Source organism: Heptranchias perlo, chromosome 2 (genome assembly GCF_035084215.1).
Source record: "Heptranchias perlo isolate sHepPer1 chromosome 2, sHepPer1.hap1, whole genome shotgun sequence".
Classification (NCBI taxonomy): domain Eukaryota; kingdom Metazoa; phylum Chordata; class Chondrichthyes; order Hexanchiformes; family Hexanchidae; genus Heptranchias; species Heptranchias perlo.
This window is the reverse complement of record NC_090326.1, coordinates 139968781-139988392: the sequence shown is the minus strand read 5'-3', so window position 1 is coordinate 139988392 and position 19612 is coordinate 139968781. Positions and strand designations below refer to the sequence as shown.

Here is a 19612-nt window from a genome sequence, read left to right as displayed (position 1 = left end):
GAAAATGGATTTTGTAGCTCCGGATCTAAGGTTGAAGTTATACTGCACTGGGTGTGAAATGGCCTGCGAGGAGGTGGGGGCGGGGGAGGGAGGTCTGAGACGTAAGCTTTGGGTGATCGCCTAAATTAAACGGCCACTTTTGTCTTGATGCTCACCCCAAATCACTTAACATCGTTGTGAAAGTGACAAAATAACAGCACCCTTACAGTCGAATTTCACAGGCTGTGATGAATGTAATGCTTAATATACCCCTCCCCCTTAATATACCCTCTTGATACACACTCTTAATATACCCTTTTAAAATGCCCCCTTAATATACCCTCTTAATATACCGCTTAATATACCCTATTAATATACTGCCTAATAACCGCTCTTAACATGCCCGGTGCTGCGGAGCCGCATCTGACATTCATTTATTGAAAGATACACACAATACGAATGAAAAGTTCAATCAGTGTCTGTACCTTCTTTCATGAGGTGGGATGACTTGGGTCCTATGAATGATATAAGCAGTAACTGAATTGTACATCAAGACTTCAGGTTATCGGGAAAAAGAAAGTGCCCCCCTCCAAACATTTTATCACAGAATTCCCTGTATTCCTGACAACCTCTCATATTTACATAAATCTCAGGATACATGAAAACAATCTGGCAGCTCACTACTGCAGGTGCGATCATCATCTGCTCAGTTTGCTGTATACAAAAACGTTTTGCTCATTAAGCGGAGTTTATATGGCCTTAAGTGTAACAAGGTTTTTGTTTGGATTTGTTCTGAACTGTGTAGATGCAGCCAACAGCAAGACCTTTCTCTTTAAAGGATGAAGTTTAGATTCAGATGATAAACAAGGCCATTGATTTGCAGTTTACGAGGGAAAATAGATGGAGCCGCGGAATGTCACCCCAAAGCACTGGTAAAAAATCCCAGTGGGGATTCCATGTAATGGGAGCAGCACATGACTTACTGTGAGTTGGTGGCTCTGGGGATCTGCGAGACCCATGATGTAATGTGAAAGTTCTTTACACTCATGCACATTCCAAATCGTGTCACCCAAAGTTCAATACTTTTAATAAACAACTCAAGTGACAAATAACCCGAGTTATGAGTTAAATTGCATCCTTTTAAAATTTTGAGAAGTCCCATTCTATCTCTTCTTTCCTCCTCCTAATCTCTTTACTGAGTGTTTTAAAGCTGATGGTTTATTTTTTAAAACATTTATATATTAAAAACCACATCAAAACGTTAAAATCAAGTGTAGCACTGTACAATCACCAAACAGACCGATAAACAGAGGCATTTTTTTGGCACACGAGCGGCGCAATTAGTTTTGTTTAAACAAGTTATAGCTACTGTCAAAATTAATCATGTGAAAAATGTAGTCGCTGTAAACATACTCTCTACAAACTTATCACTCAACAATGATGCGATTCTTTTCATGTAGTACATGGACGCCTTGGAGACATTCGCTTCTGACGATGTGCTGTGCAACAAGGGGCTAATTGTACTGTCTGCCTTAACATTGCAAGGCCGCTGGTAACACTATCTCCTGGTTTTAGCATATCCACGTATTTATGATTACATTTCTCCCAGCAAACTATCTTTGCACGTTATGACCAAATGAGGGTCGAAGTCACAGTGAAGGCGCAGATTGTTCGGGAGCTGAAATAAGAAGACTGATGATTATAAGGGCGATAGTGGTCTGTGTGTGTGTGTATCATATATTCAATATTCCCGTCGCAATTCATATTGTCATTCAATAGCGTGGTTCCCAAACCCATACAGAAACAAGTAATTTGCCTCGAAATAAAACCCAGGGTATTTCTTTCCTGTTTAGGACAACTTATATATAAACTGATGACCGCTCCCGATTATATGAGCTGACATATATGAATGTGGAATAATTATTTTGCCAACTTTTCTGGCATTGTGCCATCACTGGTACAAGACATAATTGTTGATGGGACTGCAATAAGTCTCCACGCTTATCAGTGGGCTTCTTCTCGTAGTTATGCGACAATATTACCTGTATTACGAATCATTTTTTAAAAAACAAATGAATCCAATTTCCCAATTCTATATGTTTTTTTTAATTAATCTCTGTGGAACCTCCCATAAGGTTGCAGAGTTGGAAAGTAACAACCAGGGCAGGAATTTACAGCAAAAAAAGAGTTGACACTGCAGGAAAGTAAGTGGAAAACCTCCTCACTTGACCTTTAAGATGAAGGTTATTGGGTTGCAGCCAGTACTTTCTAAATTTAAGGTTACATCGTCCGTAAACTTTTCAGGGTTATAATTAGAAAGAAATGTCTTGAAATGATCTCCTATTGCAAGTTAGGAATATTGCGACACTTTCTCCAGTGTCCAGTGTGACGACGAGTCTGGCCCGTCCTGTAAGACACAGCACAGAAAATTGAAATTTGGGGGAAAAAATGAAACGGTACTGGTTACATTAAAAATAAAACGACGACTTGATCATACCATCATCGAAGAAAGTGTTGCTATAAGAATCTGTGGGAAAATTTCGTTTGAGCGGACAGGGTTCACCGTTTAGTCACTGCTGCCATCTAGTGGCTACGGTTCGCAAAGTAATACGGTCCCAAATCTCCAATACATATTTGTCCTGTTGGCTGGTGTATCATAAGAAATTCTCAGTGAAATGCAGAGTTGGAGGAGCAGATATGAGGCAGGTTACTATAACCTATACCACCATAACCTGGCATCGTTTTAAGTACATAATGGTGTCTTTTTGGGGGGAACCATAGGGCATGGCCCAAATAACACAGAATATAAAGTGTCAATAGGCGTGAATGTATTAAAAGGATGGAAGGGGAACTAAAGGGCATGGAGCAATATTAATGATGCCTCTAGAGGTGTCCCTGGGTTGGAGTATCCTTCTCCATCCCACGCACACACACAAACAGGAAGGATAATGTAGTTCCTCAGAGTTTTGTGAATGATAGGGGTGAAGTTACCACATAAAAAGTGAATGTGAAGTGTTTTAGGTTGTTTTGCAACATTAAAGGTGCTACATACATATACACAAGGATACTGTACTGAATATATCTCACTGGTGAGTTCATAGCTCTCTTGTGATCTTGCCACACAATGGTATGAGGACTTCCTCTGCCATGGATTAAACCATGTGTCCTGCTGTTTCTCATTGTGATTTCCCCCTGTGGAGCACATCCAAAGAACTAAAGGTTTAGAATCCTCCAAGTAACCCGCAAATAGAATAATAGCATTGGCTGCTGAAATTAGAGCTTGCTCACTTCTTAACCTTAATTTGATAATTGTACGTTTTATTAGAAGTCATGATTCTATCCAAGTAATATAAATCCCAGTTTGTTCCAATACTTCAGATATGTTTGCCTGTAATATACAACAGATTTAAAGGGAGAAATAAACATGATCAGAGTGAATGTTTCTCTGGCAACCAACTCTAAAATATGCCTCTACTTGTAGAAACTGAGCTGAAATAAACTGAATTATCATTGGGTTCAATTTTTCATGTACAATTCAAGCTGCAGATCTGATACCAGATGAAAAATTCTTGTTATATTGTTCTGATTTATTCCAAGTCCTAATACTTTTATGAGTGTTATTTTTCCATACAAGACCTCACTATTTATTGATATTTGTAACTGAGATGATTTTACATGATATTTGTATACAAACTTTACTTGTGGGAAAGACATGTTACTAAGGAGCTTTATACCGGAGGCTATGAGTTTATCTTAAAGATACTCTAGAGGTAAGCACTATGAATGGGAAGAGCTTATCCCACGTGTCCCAGGCAGCTGTTTTTTTTCCAACAATTTATTTTCTAAACAATCCTGTTAATAAGGCTCCTCTGTGGAGTCTTGCATTTGTGTCAGTCACAGAGCAGTACAGATATTCAGGGGAGGGGAAATCACACATATATGTATAAAAATTGTTTAGTGTTATCAAATATCTAATATGACTAGAGTTTTAATTTCAACTGGTGGTTCAGCAAATGAACCCCCCTAGTTAGCTCTCTCATATATTTAGAGAATCATAGAATGATACAGCACAGAAGGAAGCCATTCGGCCCATTTTGCCTGTGCCAGCTCTTTGAAAGTGCTATCCATTCAGTCCCATTCCCCTACCCTTTCCACATAGCCCTGAAAATTTTTCCCCTTCAAGTATTTATCCAATTCCCTTTTAAAAGTTATTGTTGAATCTGCTTCCACCATCCTTTTCTGTGCATTCCAGATCATAACAACTCGCTGCATAGTGGTGCTTTTGGGACGTTGTGCAACCATAGGAGAGTCAGGAGTATGAAAATGAGTATTTGATGGTGTGTGGGGCACTACTTGTAGAAATTATTTACAACAACCCTATCACATGACCTTGGCATGTTGGCACTCGATAAAATCACTATGTTGTAGCAAGAGCATCGCACCGCCCTTCGATTTTCAATGTTCTCCTTTCTTTAATAAAAGGGCACAGTAGTACCACCAGCTGTCTGGCACCTTCCACAAACAGCTAGCTTTCATGTCAGAGCCTCGACAAGTGGTATCCATGGGCCAGATCCAACCTGTAAGCTCCCATACTCTGGCCATCGAAGCCCAGATCCAGCTATTTTCTATTTGTGCACTTGAGTATGTTTCTTCTGTTTTTCATTTCAGCATTTTCAACTGCCCGGAAGATTAGAAAAGGTTGTTCCTTCATTGGTAGAATGAAAAGTCTGCTTTAAATTTTGAATAAGGGAGCAGCCTTTACTAATCCTTCAGCCTGGGAAGTTCAAAAAACTGAAACCAGCAGTAAAAGACCACCAATCAGCCACCTTTGGAAAAGCGGGAGTCAGTGATCACAGTGGGTAGTGACAGAAATCTCACAGGTGGTATAGCAAACCACAGAGCAGACAAGGTTAGGCCGCGCAATGGAGGACATTGGACGAAGCCGGAATTATAGGGCACAGGGAGCACCAGCCAGAAAAAAAGGTAGAAACATAGAATCATAGAAAGGTTACAGCATGGAAAGAGGCCATTCCACCCATTGAGTCCGTGCCGGCCCTATGCAAGAGCAATCCAGCTAGTCCCACTCCCCTGCCCTATCCCCGTAGCCCTGCAAGTTTTTTCCTTTCAAGTACTTATCCAGTTCCCTTTTGAAAGCCACAATTGAACCTGCCTCCACCACCCCCTCGGGCAGTACATTCCAGATCCTAACACTCGCTGCATAAAAAAGTTTTTCCTCATGCACCTTTGGTTCTTTTGCCAATCACCTTAAATCGCGGGTACAGTAGCATAATGGTTATGTTACTGGGCTGGTAATCCAGAGACCTGGACTAATAATCTGGCGTTCATAAGCTCAAATCCTGCCACGGCAGCTGGGGAATTTAAATTCCATTAATTGAATAAAATCTGGAATGATTAAAAAACTAGTATCAGTAATGGTAGACCGATTGTCATAAAAACCCATCTGGTTCACTAATGCCCTTTAGGGAAGGAAACCTGCCATCCTTACCTGGTCCGGCCTATATGTGACTCCAGACCCACAGCAATGTGGTTGATTCTTAATCACCCTCTGAAATGGCCTAGTAAGCCACTCAGTTGTACAACCTCACTACAAAAAGTCATAATAAGAATAAAACCGGACAGACCACCTGGCACCAGACACGACAAAGGCAAACCAAGCCCAGTCGACCCTGCAAAGTCCTCCTCACTAACATCTGGGGACTTGTGCCAAAATTGGGAGAGCTGTCCCACAGACTAGTCAAGCAACAGCCTGACATAGCTGAAATCTCATGGCATCAGGTCAAACATGAGCAAGGAAACCTTCTGCAGATTACCACTGACCGCCCTCCCTCAGCTGATGAATCAGTCCTCCTCCATGTTGAGCACTGAGGGTAGCAAGGGCACAGGATTTACTCTAGGTGGGGGACTTCAATGTCCATCACCAAGATTGGCTTAGTAGCACCACTACTGACCAAGCTGGCCGAGTCCTGAAGGACATAACTGCCAGACAAGGCCTGCAGCAGGTGGTGAGCGAAAAACCTACTTGGCGTCATCCTCACCAATCTACCTGTCGCAGATGCATCTGTCCATGACAGTATTAGTAGGAGTGACCACTGCACAGTCCTCGTGGAGACCAAGTCCTGTCTTCACACTGAGGACACCATCCAACGTGTTGTGTGGCACTACTACCTGGGATGCTAAATGGGATCGATTCAGAACAGATCTAGCAGCTCAAAACTGGGCATCCATGAGGCGATGTGGGCCATCAGCAAGCAGCAGAATTGTATTCCAGCATAATCTGTAACCTCATGGCCCGGCATATTCCTCACTCTACCATTACCAACAAGCCAGGAGATCAACCCTGGTTCAATGAGGAGTGTAGAAGAGCATGCCAGGAGCAGCACTGGGCATACCTAAAAATGAGGTGCCAACCTGGTAAAGCTACAACACAGGGCTACATGCATGCTAAACAGCGGAAGCAACATACTATAGACAGAGCTAAGCAATTCCACAACCAACAGGATTAGATCAAAGCTCTGCAGTCCTGCCACATCCAGTCATGAATGGTGGTGGACAATTAAACAACTAACGGGAGGAGGAGGCTCCATGAACATCCCCATCCTCAACGATGGCAGAGTCCAGCACCTGAGTGCAAAAGACAAGGCTGAAGCATTTGCAACCATCTTCAGCCAGGAGTGCTGAGTGGATGATCCATCTCGGCCTCCTCCCGATATCCCTGCCATCACAGAAGCCAGTCTTTGGCCAATTCGATTCACTCCACGTGATATCAAGAAACGGCTGAGTGCACTGGATACAGCAAAGGCTATGGGCCCTGACAACATCCCTGCTGTAGTGCTAGAGGTCCCCCACCCGGGAGGACAGATTCATCAGCTGAGGGAGGGGGATAGGTGGTAATCAGCAGGAGGTTTTCCTTGCCCATGTTTGACCTGATGCCATGAGATTTCATGGGGTCTGGAGTCAATGTTGAGGACTCCGAGGGCCACTCCCTCCTGACTGTATACCACTGTACCACCACCTCTGGTGGGTCAGGACATACCCAGGAGATGGTGATGGAAGCTAAAAGGTATGATTCTGTGAGTATGGCTATGTCAGGCCGTTGCTTGACTAGTCTTTGGGACAGATCTCCCAATTTTGGCATGAGTCCCCGGATGTTAGCAAGGAGGACTTTACAGGGTCGACTGGGCTTGGTTTGCTTTTGTCTCTGGGTAAGGATGGCAGGTTTCCTTCTCTAAAGGACATTAGTAAACCAAATGGATTTTTACGACAATCCGGTAGTTTCATGGCCACCAGTACTGATACTAGTTTTTTTTATTCCAGATTTTTAAAAATTAATTGAATTAAAATTCCCCAGCTGCTGTGGTGGGATTTGAATGCATAGATTATTAGTCCCAGCCTTTGGATTACTAGTCCAGTATCATAACCACTATGCTACTGTACCCACGTGAATCACATGATACAGGAATCTGCTGTCTGGTTGAAATGGAACTACTTTCAAATCTGTTTACTGTACTGCAATACAATTAAAAGTGTTTTCAATATAGAAAAATTGGATTCCCAAATGGGTCAGTGAGTTTATCTAGCGTGAGAGCAGGATGGTGCCAGGTTCAACCCCCAGTCTGTGCTGTGCTGATTGATCTTGGTGGAGGCCCTACAATTGGCCTCACATCCCTGGGTTAGAAGGGGGAACTTAGCTAGGGTTCCCACTTCTGATCACTATCCAATAATCTATAATGAAAATGGGCTTTTTTGAATGTCCCACGAGACTAAGATTGGGCCTCGCGGTTGAATATTCACTGACATTCAATGTCAAGAGTTCACAAATGAGAAATGGTCACTTCAGCAAGGTACCAGAGAGTGTCTGGCATCCACTGAACCCACACCACAGTATGGAGTCAACACTTTCAGGAGATGATGGGGTGGGGGGATTGAAGAGAAGGTTTAAAATTTAAAAAAAGACTGCATCTGCAGAATTCACTCCTGTGGCCCATTCACCATTCAGCTATTGGTGCCCTCTTGTGAGTAATGGTGTTATTACAGAATGAAATGCAATGTACTGTACTTTATATTATATATATAAGAAACTAATGAATGAGAAAGGCCATTCAGCCCATCTTAACTCATTCATCCAGGACCATTCTACACTCCCCCTATTGCTGCATCTAATTGTTTCTTAAATGATTCCAGGGTTTTTGCCTCCATCACTTTGCCTGAAAGTCCATTCCAAGTGTTGATCACTGTCTGCATGAAGAAAAACCTCCTGATATCAATCCTAAAATTATCCTTTACTACTTTGAACCTGTGCCCCCTTGTCATACTCCCGCAGTTTAGTTTTAAAGTATTCCACATTAACCTTTACCATATCATTTACTATCCACCTCCATGTGATCACTTCTCCGACACCTCTTTTCCAGGCTGAAAAGCCCAGGTTTCTCCATTTTTTCCAGTCTTTCCTAATAACTCAAATCCCTAACACTGGGGATCAGCGTGAGGCTCTTCTCTACACTGCCTCCAGTGCTTGAATGTCACCCTTGTTTCACGGTGACCAGCATTGGACACAGCTCTCAAGGTGAGGTTTGATGACGACGACACTGGTTTGTGTGTGTGTGTGTGTGTGTGTGTGTGAGTGTGTATGTCTGTGTATGTTTGTGCGTGTGTGTGTATAGATCTCCCATGTTGTTGCATATGTTAGATCAGGGAATATTTTCACCTGTCCCTGCTGTCTTCATGGTGCTGTTTCTCTCTCTGTCTCCTCTTCTGCCTTTCTCCCCATAACTCTTATTTTTGCTACTCTGCCTTTTTCTTCTTTCCTTTCAGGTGGGATGTGGTGGGTGGCATAGCGTGGTGTGGTGGGGAATGGGAGCAGCAATAGAGGGTGAGGCCTTCCAGTGAAAACTTCAATGACAGCATTAAAATGAAATACAGTTGATACATTTAGTTATGCTATTGTGAACCCCTGGATGAAAAATCTAATGCTTTTTCGCCACACTTCCTTCTGTATTTTATGATAAAGAGCCATTGGTTATTTGTAGTACCCTGGCTGAACTCAGCTGATTTAGGACAGTCTGGGGATTGAACCTGGGACTTTCTCTAGCTTTAATATTGGACACACTCACTGATCCATTGGGGACACTATAATATGTTTTCAATCCGTAGCGAAGGAAACATTGGAACTTGAGCCATGATCCTACTCCCTACACTGCCTCTTTCCAGCTCACTGTTTGGTTTTCGACTTAGCAAACAGTGGCAATCCAAGGGAAAGAGATGGATTGAATAAAGAAGTCAGGTGATAAAAAGACGGAGACAGCAGGTGAAGGGGAGAGAAACAAGTGTGCGAGCGAGAGAAACCAGATAAACGGGAGAGAAGCAAGCGAGAAAGAAAGTAGGTGGTGGAGATAGAAACAAGCAAGCGAAACAAAGCAAGCGACAGACAGAAAAACAAGTGATAGAGAAGCTAGATGATGCAGAAACCAACAAGTGAAATAGAGCAGCCAGGTGATAGAGAGAGTAAGCAGATAAAGGCGAACAACTGAGAGAAGGAGAGGAGAGCGCATACCTGCCAAACATTTTACTTTGTGCAGACAATCAGCATTTCAGACCCAGTTTGTGCTTGTTTGCATTTGTTGCTAATAGAATCATACAACACAGAAGGATAACTGGCAAGTAACATTCTCGCCAGACAAGTGCCAGGCAATGACCATCTCCAACAAGAGAGAGTCTAATCACCTCCTCATGACATTCAACGGCATTACCATCGCCGAATCCCCCACCATCAACATCCTGGGGGTCATATTGACCAGAAATTTAACTGGACCAGCTACATAAATACTGTGGCTACAAGAGCAGGTCAGAGGCTGGGTATTCTGCGGTGAGTGACTCACCTCCTGACTCCACAAAGCCTTTCCTACAAGGCACAAGTCAGGAGTTTGATGGAATACTCTCCACTTGCCTGGATGAGTGCAGCTCCAACAACACTCAAAAAGCTCAACACCATCCAGGACAAAGCAGCCCACTTGATTGACTCCCCATCCACAACCCTAAACATTCACTCCCTTCACCACCGGCGCACAGTGGCTGCAGCGTGTACCATCCACAGGATGCACTGCAGCAACTCTTCGACAAAACCTCTCAAACCCGCGACCTCTACCACCTAGAAGAACAAGGGCAGCATGCACATGGGAACAACATCACCTGCACGTTCCCCTCCAAGTCACACACTATCCCAGCTTGGAAATATATCGCCGTTCCTTCATCGTCGCTGGGTCAAAATCCTGAAACTCCCAACCTAACAGCACTGTGGGAGAACCTTCATCATGAGGACTGCAGCGGTTCAAGAAGGCGGCTCACTACCACCTTCTCAAGGACAATTAGGGATGGGCAATAAATGCTGGCCTTGCCGGAGACGCCCACATCCCATGAACGAATAAAAAAAAAGGAGGCCATTCGGCCCATCGTGAATGTGCCGGCTCTTTGAAAGAGCGATCCAATTAGTCGCATTCCCCTGCTCTTTTCCCATAGCCCCGCAAATCATAATCAATGATTTAAAGTTCCCACATTTCTGCAACATCACCAGTTCCACTGAGCATGTGGGAGGATGGATTTTCCCAAGCTTACTAGGACAGATTTGATGAAACAAAGTGGAAGGACAGGCCAGAAACACAAGCAAAATAGCGAGCAGAGAGAAGAAGTTGCTGGGATGAGTATCTGAAAACCTGGCAAGTGTGGCAGAAAGGTAAGTTCATGTTTTGGGTGTAAGCCTTCTTCACAAATGGTTCAACTGGACCCAAGTTCCAAGTCCCAATTATCGCATGTCCTTAATTTTAAAAGTATTTACCTCATCCTGACAGCTGCAAAAACAACTATAAACTGGAGGCATTGCATCCCTGACAGTGCAGCATCCCCTCAGTATTGCACTGAAGGGTCAGCCTAGATTGTGTACTGAAGTCTTGAAGTGGAGCTTGAAACAATCCTGTTGCCAGTCACTGTGAGTTGAAATTGTTTTTTTATATTATCGTTTAAGACGTATTCAGTGAACACATGAAAAGGGCTTATAAGTTTCCTTTGCATAGCAGAAAAGTCAGCACTAAAATTTGTACTTTGTGCGTTGTTGCACAACTCTTACAGTTAAAGCCACTGTTTTGCAAATTCCAGCTTGATGTCAATACTTGCTCCTCAACCTTCTGTAGTGTTGGGATTTGCATTGCAATTAAACTTTAACACTGAGGCTTCAAAACTACTCTTCGCACTTCAATAAAGGGTATGGTAGTTTAATGGTTATGTTACTAGACCAATAAACCAGAGAACATGAGTTCAAATCCCAATATGGCAGTTTGAGAATTTGAATTCAGTTAAAAAGAATATCTGGAAATATTTTTAAATAGACTGGTAACAGTAAAAAAGTGACGATGAAGCTGTCGGAATGTCACTAAAAACTCAACTGGTTCACTAATGTCCTTTCGGGAAGGAAACCTGAAGTCCCTACCCGGGTCTGGTCTATATGTGACTCCAGTCCCACACCAACATGGTTGACTCTTAACTGCCCTCCGACGTAGCCAAGCAAGCCATTCAGTTGTTCAAATCGCTACACAATAGTTCAAGAAGATGGCTCACCACCACTTTCTCAGGGCAACTGGGGTTGAGCAATAAATGCCTCCAGATGAGATGTCAAACTAAAGCCTTGTTTAAGTGGATGTTAAAAATCCCATGCCTCTATCTAAAACATAGTAGACAGTTTTCGCAGAGTTTTACCCAACATTTTTCTCTCAACACCATCAAAAAAACATTGGTCATTCATTTTGTTTCTGTTTATGGGATCTTGCTGTGTTTAAAATGGTCACCACAGTGGCGATGTGACGATAGTGATTCAAAGTAATTTATTGTTTGAGATGTTTCTGAGAGACATGATAAGCTGCTCTCTGAATGCAAGTTCATATTTAACATCCATTAAACCATTTATTTTACACAAATATCACACAGACCTCGTAAGTGTTTGAAAAAAGTGTAAAGAAATTTTTCTCTCCAGTGACCCTTGCTAGAAAATGTTTGTGTGTGGACTTCAGGTGAGGATAGGTTTGGGTTTTATGTGACACCCTCCACAGTTGAATAGCCTGCCAATACTCTCTCTCTCACCAGGCTCACAAATGAAAAGTGGCCCCTTGGGCAACGCACCAGAGGGCTGCTGATGTCAATAGAACTAGATCCCAAAAAGGAGTTAGCATCTCCAGGTGGCAAAAAAAATATCCTGCATCAGTTCATATTCATAAAAGGCACATTTCATGGAATCATAGAATCACAGAATCTCACAGTACAGAGGGAGGCCATTCGGCCCATCGTGCGTGTGCCAACTCTTTGAAAGAGCTATCCAATTAGTCCCACTCCCCTGCCCTTTCCCCATAGCTTTTCCCCTTCAAGTATTTATCCAATTCCCCTTTGAAAGTTACTATTGAATCTACTTCCCACTATTGAATTTGCAGATGTATATTCTTAACTTCATAGGGTGTAGTGGGAATGAATACCATACAGGTTTGTAAAGAAAACCCATGGCTCAGTGCACACAAACAATAAACTACATTACATCTCAACTCCCAGCTTCCCTATCCATTGGCTTAGTTTCCATAAAATCATTTCCTCAGCAGACAAATTGATGGGCACTCAGAAGAATGTCTCTCCTCCATTGAAAATCTTAGAACAATGGAATATTCTTTACAAAAGAAAATGCATATTCTTCAACATTTTGGTTCACAGCATAAGCTTTCTTTCAGTCCTTTTTGCTAATGGCCCTTTGAGGATTGACTTCCTTTTGCAGTCCTCCCTTTCTATCCTGTAACATCTGCAAAAACAATTTTTTGTTTTCGCATGTTCCCGCCGCTGAATTTTGGAGCTCGGGTGATGGTGTGACTGGGAGAGGTTATAAGCTGTTTAAGGGCTGGTAAAGTATTTTAAAGTATTTCCTTCCCATTTGGCCAGTGAGACTTTTGTCAAGTTCACCTGATACCCCATTTACCTTGTTGCTTTGCTGTCAAAATCAGTCCCAAAGCTCCAATACAAATGCACTGGTCTGTAGGGCACCGGAAGCTACAGACGGCTTTGCTAGCAGAACACTGTTTCCACACCTAGCTGTGGGAGGCCATCTTCCTTTCATTATTACAGGGGACAAGCAATTGATGGGTAATAATAAATAGTTGTAAAGAACAGAGGTTTACAAGTCTTACCTTTCAATTTCAGAGTTATTTTACAGCTCTCCTAAGAATGTCCAAAACTCACAGCCCCAACTGCTCTCTGTAGTTTTCCCGATTGGTTATTCTGATCCATGCACCTAACTTCCTTCCTGTCTCATTTTCTCTATTCCGGTTCTGCTTCCATCTGCCGCTGTCCTAAACCAGTTTCATTTTCCAATAAGAACAGTGAGATTTATAATTATAGACCAGAGGGTATTGACCTCAGACACATCACAGCACCAGTGACATCATCCCCCACAAACAAAAGAAACCACAAGCTATGGCAACAAAACCAAGAAATATTACCAAAGAAATATATAGAGGAAACCCTGTCAGCACACTGGCAAACTGCGTAAAGTAATCATAGATCTTATCTCTTGCGTGTTACGTGATTTTGTTTTCCTACTTATTATGGTGATTAATATTGAAGGTGAGTCCACAACAGCTGGTTTCCCAATTGATTCCTACCAAGACTGCACAGTGAAGTATCTTTTACATGTACAGTGAAATAACAAATGGCCATTGGTGAATTACAGACCTAACTCAAGTTATTTTTGCTTTGCAATGTCCAACAGGGGACCCATGCACATCTGTAATTCATCCCTCGCTGATGCTTTCACTTAAAAGTTTCTATGGCATTTAATAAAAGCAGCAGAATTTTGCAATTATGTTAGGTGGCTGGGTAACCTTGGTGACAAGCAGACTCCCTGCATGAGCTCATATAAGTCTACACCTGATGCATTAACCCAACTATTCTCTTTTCAGATACTGAAGGAACCTGCTTTGTATTTCCAGAATTTTCTATTTTTCGTGGAATCGTAAAAAATACAGCAGAGAAGGAAGTAATTTGGACCATTATGTCTGGGTAGGGGCTAGCTCTCCAACTGGAGCTGTCTAATCCCATTTCCCTGCTCTTTCTCCATATCCTTTTATATTCTTCCTTTCCAAATATTTGCCTAATTTCTTTTCAAATAATGTTACAATCTTTGACTCAATAGCCATTGGTGCTAAAGCATTCCGTGTTCCAATAACACTCTGTGTGAAAACATTTCATCTAACTTCTTCCTTCATTCCTCCAGTGACAATCCTGACTTTAAAGTTTTTATTTCAGATTGGCACATTGTTTTCTTTTTATCCCCTCTACATCTTCTATTGTTTAGTTTTAATGATGGCAGCTATTTGGCAACTGAATGCATCAATACGCTAAAGTTCTGGTCCACAGACAGGCAGAAGATGGTTTTATGTGAACTCTGAGGTTCCGCATCTCAGTCGGCCTGTATCGAGCAGAGGTGAGATAAAACTGAAGATATCTTAACCCATGACAGTCTAATGGACATTGTGTTTAGACAGCAGTATGGTAGTTAGTCTGAAACTAGAACTAGGGGGCATAATCTTAAAATAAGGGGCTGCTCTTTCAAAACTGAGATGAGGAGAAACTTCTTCACTCAGAGGGTAGTAGGTCTGTGGAATTTGCTGCCCCAGGAAGCTGTGGAAGCTACATCATTAAATAAATTTAAAACAGAAATAGACAGTTTCCTAGAAGTAAAGGGAATTTGTGGTTACGGGGAGCGGGCAGGAAATTGGACATGAATTTAGATTTGAGGTTAGGATCAGATCAGCCATGATCTTATTGAATGGTGGAGCAGGCTCGAGGGGCCGATTGGCCTACTCCTGCTCCTATTTCTCATGTTCTTATATTATGCTCTTATGTTATCAGAGAGCAGGTCGTTTATCTCCTCTCTCAATAATGACGTGTAATTCAGAGGGAAGACAAACAAACTTGCTCAAAAGTAATATAAAAGGAAGGAGAAAATAACAAACAGAAAATAAGAAAAAATGATAATTAACACTCATTGTGGCAAAGTTTGAATGACTCGCACATTTATTTCAACAGAGTGTTTCTTCTTTTGATTTATTTAGCTGTATTGTTTATTCTGTTGTGTGGTTTTGTATGTTTGCTTAAAGTGTGCAAAGTGGTTGGGGGAAAATTTGTTATTGCCCGCTTTCCAGTGCATAACTGATGACGCACATGTACCATGCACACGAAGCAGGAAGGCCCGAGGCTAGCTGAGCCTCGGGCCTCATGTTAATAATTGCTGCGAGCTACCGGTGCCTCGCCGCTTTTCCACCAGCAGCAGCCCTCAGGTAAATCCAAGAGCGGGGAAGGAAAACAGGAGGCGGACGATTGCGGCTCGCAGTGGCCTCCAGGACTGCCATGGAGCCCGGAGGAACACTCCTGCTCCTCCCGGCGCCACATTAAAGTTATTTTTTTAAACTTATTTTTCGGTGGTTGCCACTTGTAAGGCCACATCCATGCCTAAAATCCTAAGTGGAGCAGGTCTGGTAGACGTCTGAAGCCCAACCACAGGCAGCTCAGGAACTTTATGTCATGAAAAGGCCTGCCTTTGTTGTCTACAATTCAGCAGGGAGGCAGTTACCATTGTATACTGGAAGATGATCTGCAGATGACCTTCAGCACAGGGACAATCCTACCTGTTGTGGTTAAAAGTCACTACAGCATTGAACTGTATGCTTCCAGGTCATTTCAAGCCACTGCTGGTGACATTTGCCAAATTAGTCAGTTGTCCTTAAAATCCACCGCCCTTCTAATATCTGCTTCTTTGGCACAGCATCCATTGTTGTCTGATCACGCTTCTGGTAAGTGGGTTAAGACATTTTTCTACGTTAAATGTACTATATAAATGCACTTCGCTGTTGTTGTTGTTGCTGCTGCTGCTGCTGATGGTTTGTTGTTGCTGTTACTGGTGGTGGTGTTGTTGTTGCTGTTGTTGCTATTGCTGCTGGTGGTGTTGCTGTTATTGTTGCTGTTATTGCTATTGTTCTTGTTGTTGTTGCTGCTGCTGTTGTCATCGTCCATGCACTGATGCATCAAGCAGTGCTGCACTATGTCAATTTACATTATGTATTCAAATCCTGCAGTGGGGCTTAAACTCACAATCTTCTGAATCAGAGGTAAGAGTGCACCATCTGACTCAAGCTTTGCAAATTAAGGAGCCGATTTTAACCCTATCTGCCCAGTGAAGACTGGATGACTTATCTGCCGACATCCAACCTGGATCCTGCCATCTTCCCCTTTAACCTGTTCTTCTGAGGACGCAGCAAAGGCACTTATCTGAAGCTGGCAGGGTCCTTTAAATATGCAGAATGTGGTCCGATGACATAATTGGACCCCGACCGTTATTTTAACTCTGACCTGAGTGGGGAAGCTGCTGCAGCATTCCCACCAGGTAAATTCAAGTCAGAAGAAGATTGGAAGCAGAAGAGGCTGTTCAAGGTAAGCTTTTTAAATTCTCCGGGCTCCACAAGGAAAGTTTAGGCCTCTCCTCCCCCAGACTCCCTTTCTCTCGGTCCCTACTGCGAGACCCTCCCCAGACCCTCGGTCCTCACAATTACCTGAGGGTCCAAAGGCTGTTGGACTTTCTGTACGCCAGCAGCAACTTCCTGCCACCTGGAAAGCCGACTGGTGGCATGTTAATGAGGCCCTGGCAGTTAAAATCACCCTGGCCTCATTCTGCTGCGGGCGGGTTGGAATCTAACTAAAACCGGCGGGTTCCTGCTGGGATCTGGACACCATCTCTTCTCACTTTGACAGGCTTGAGAGGACAATAAGGGCAGGCTCCACAGATTGGGCCATTAGAACATTAGTGAACAGTTGGATTACAACAATCCAGTAGTTTTCATGGTCAATTTTATGGTGCCACCCATAAGTTGCCAGGAATGCTCAAACTTGCCATAGTGGGATTTGAACGCATGATCTCTAGGATGTTTGTCCAGGGCCATAACCACAATACTAATGTACCTGTTCATCCCATCATGTCTGATACTGGATTTGAATCTAGGTCGCAGAGCTGAAAGGCTAGTGACTAACTCACTGCACCACTTAGTCCCCTAAAACTATATGGGGCTGAAATTCCATGACGCTTCTGGCACAACTGCATGGCAATTCCAGCAGGAGTAGAGCGGAAAGGGCTTCAAATTTGGCTGGAACTTGGATATTCCAGCTCCTGGCATGTGTTGGGAGTTCTCAAGTGTTCTTGTAAAGGGCAAAGCCTCCGCCCACCCCTTACCAGAGCAGTGACACAGGGGTGTGGGGAGATGGCTACTCCCCACATTAGAAGTCCCTGTTATCTTGGCCTTGAAGAATGCCGGGTTATACTTGGAGGCTAATATGCTAAGAAGAAAGGGAGGGGTTGGGGTATAAGCCTCACGATCAGTAGGAGCCCACCTCGGGGGTCCTGGCTTGGGTCGTGGCCTGGACCCTGAAGACAGGTAATATATTTTTTCTTCTATTGACATTAGTGGCCTCTTTACAAAGGGGACTGAAGGGCACATGAAATCTTTCTTCGGTGGTGGGGGGCGGGGTTCGGGGGGGATGCCCCCGGCCAACAGCAGATGCCAGACTTTCCAGCTTATTTGGGCTGACAGGCACTCATGACGCCAGTTCCTGCCTTGGATATTTTGATGACGGGATTTTCCACTGACACCATATATTCCAGCAGGGTCTACGCTGGAGATTCCTAGCGTACTCCATCCTGACGTAATTGTCCGGATTATAGGCTGGGGATTTTCGGGTTCTATATTTTCAAGTACTTATTCCTCCAAATTTCTCTTCTTTCCTGAAAGCACTGAATCTTGTTGGAATATGGTTGCAAGGACTCCAGTATCTCACCCAGGAGGTCATTCTTCACGTGTGAATGTCGACAATGAGTATCGGTATTTTATCATGGAGAGCAGCATAGCTGAACCTGAGACTAATCACCCAATGTCCCTACACATACACATTCTAACTGGAGTCACTGGGTAGCGATCAGGAGTAGGAACCCTATCCTCGCCCACGGAAGCTGAGGTCAGTGTTCCCCAGTGATGTCCTGCTCCACATCAACATAGACCATAGGATCATAGAATCATAGAAATTTACGGCACAGAAGGAGACCATTCAGTCCATTGTGTCTGTGCCGGCTAAAAAAGAGCTATCCAGCCTAATCCCACTTTCCAGCTCTTGATCCGTAGCCTTGTAGGTTACGGCACTTCAAATGCATATCCAAGTACTTTTTAAATGCAATGAGGGTTTCTGCCTCTACCACCCTTTTAGGCAGTGAGTTCCAGACCCCCACCACCCTCTGAGTGAAAATAATTCTCCTCAACTCCCCTCTTATCCTTCTACCAATTATTTTAAATCTATGCCTCATGGTTATTGACCTTTCTGCTAAGGGAAATACGTCCTCCCTATCCACTCTATCTAGGCCCCTCATAATTTTATACACCTCAAGTAAATCTCCCCTCAGCCTCTTCTGTTCCAAAGAAAACAACCCCAGCTTATCCAATCTTTCCTCATAGCTAAAATTCTCCAGTCCCAGCAACATCCTTGCAAATCTCCTCTGTACCCTCTCTAATGCAATCACATCTTTCCTGTAATGTGGTGACCAGAACTGTACGCAGTACTCACGCTGTGGCCTAACTAGTATTTTATACAGTTCTAACATAACCTCTCTGCTCTTATATTCTGTGCCTCAGCTAATAAAAAAAAAGTATCCCGTATGCCTTCTTAATCATCTTATCTACTTGTTCTGCTATCTTCAGGGATCTGTGGACATGCACTCCAAGGTCCCTCCAGCAATCAAAATCTGGGACGTTCTGTTCTGCATGGCCAAGTATCACAACACATGGCACATTTGTACATTAAACCTCTGGTGGACACTCTTAAAATGACAATCAGTTTTATAAAGTGCATTTTGAAAGGACTGTACAACTTATCCTCATTTAAAATTAATTTTAAAATGAAATCAAATTATTTTACAATAAATCTCACCTCTCCTTCAGAGCCAATTACCTAAGGCATCTCCCACTGGATCAGTAACTGCTGCTGACAGTCAACAGAGTCAAATTTTGTTTACTCTCCTTACAGCAGCGAAGGTGGCAACTGTGCCGTATTTTTAACTCTCTGTAGCTACAGTACACAAATAGCATTTGGTCGTGTCATTTACATAACGATCAGTTCATTTCAATATAAATGTAGTGGACATCTGCGCCGGAATTGATGTCAGCAAAAAGGATCTGAAAATAGAAAGCTTGTGTATTGGCACACACGCAGCATTGCTGGGAGAGTTGTGCTTCTAAAGCAAACATTGCGAAAACCAAAGCTTCAGTGCCTCGCCTTAACATTATCACGGAATCAGAGGGCTCAATGTTAACTGTTCCTGCCAAGCAGGAAACAGGCGGCAATGGAAAGGAGAATCGGGCGGGTGTGAAATGGGCAGCCAACCCATAGGCGTCCATTACCCTCCTGGTGGTAACAGTTAAAATCGACCCCAGCGAATGTTACAGCACCGAAACAGGCCATTCAGCCCATCTGATGTTTTTTCCCACGTGAGCCATTTTGT

At 43.2% G+C, this 19612-nt stretch overlaps 1 long non-coding RNA gene across 1 annotated transcript; it reads right to left on the bottom strand.

Annotated features, from left to right (window-relative positions):
* Positions 1–1049: 1049 nt before the first annotated feature.
* Positions 1050–19131, bottom strand: LOC137334431 (uncharacterized). The gene is made up of 3 exons (XR_010966153.1): positions 19042–19131; positions 13206–13367; positions 1050–1657 (listed from the first exon to the last, which is right to left on the bottom strand). It is a non-coding gene; the product is annotated as an uncharacterized lncRNA (long non-coding RNA).
* Between the last annotated feature and the right edge of the window lie 481 nt (positions 19132–19612).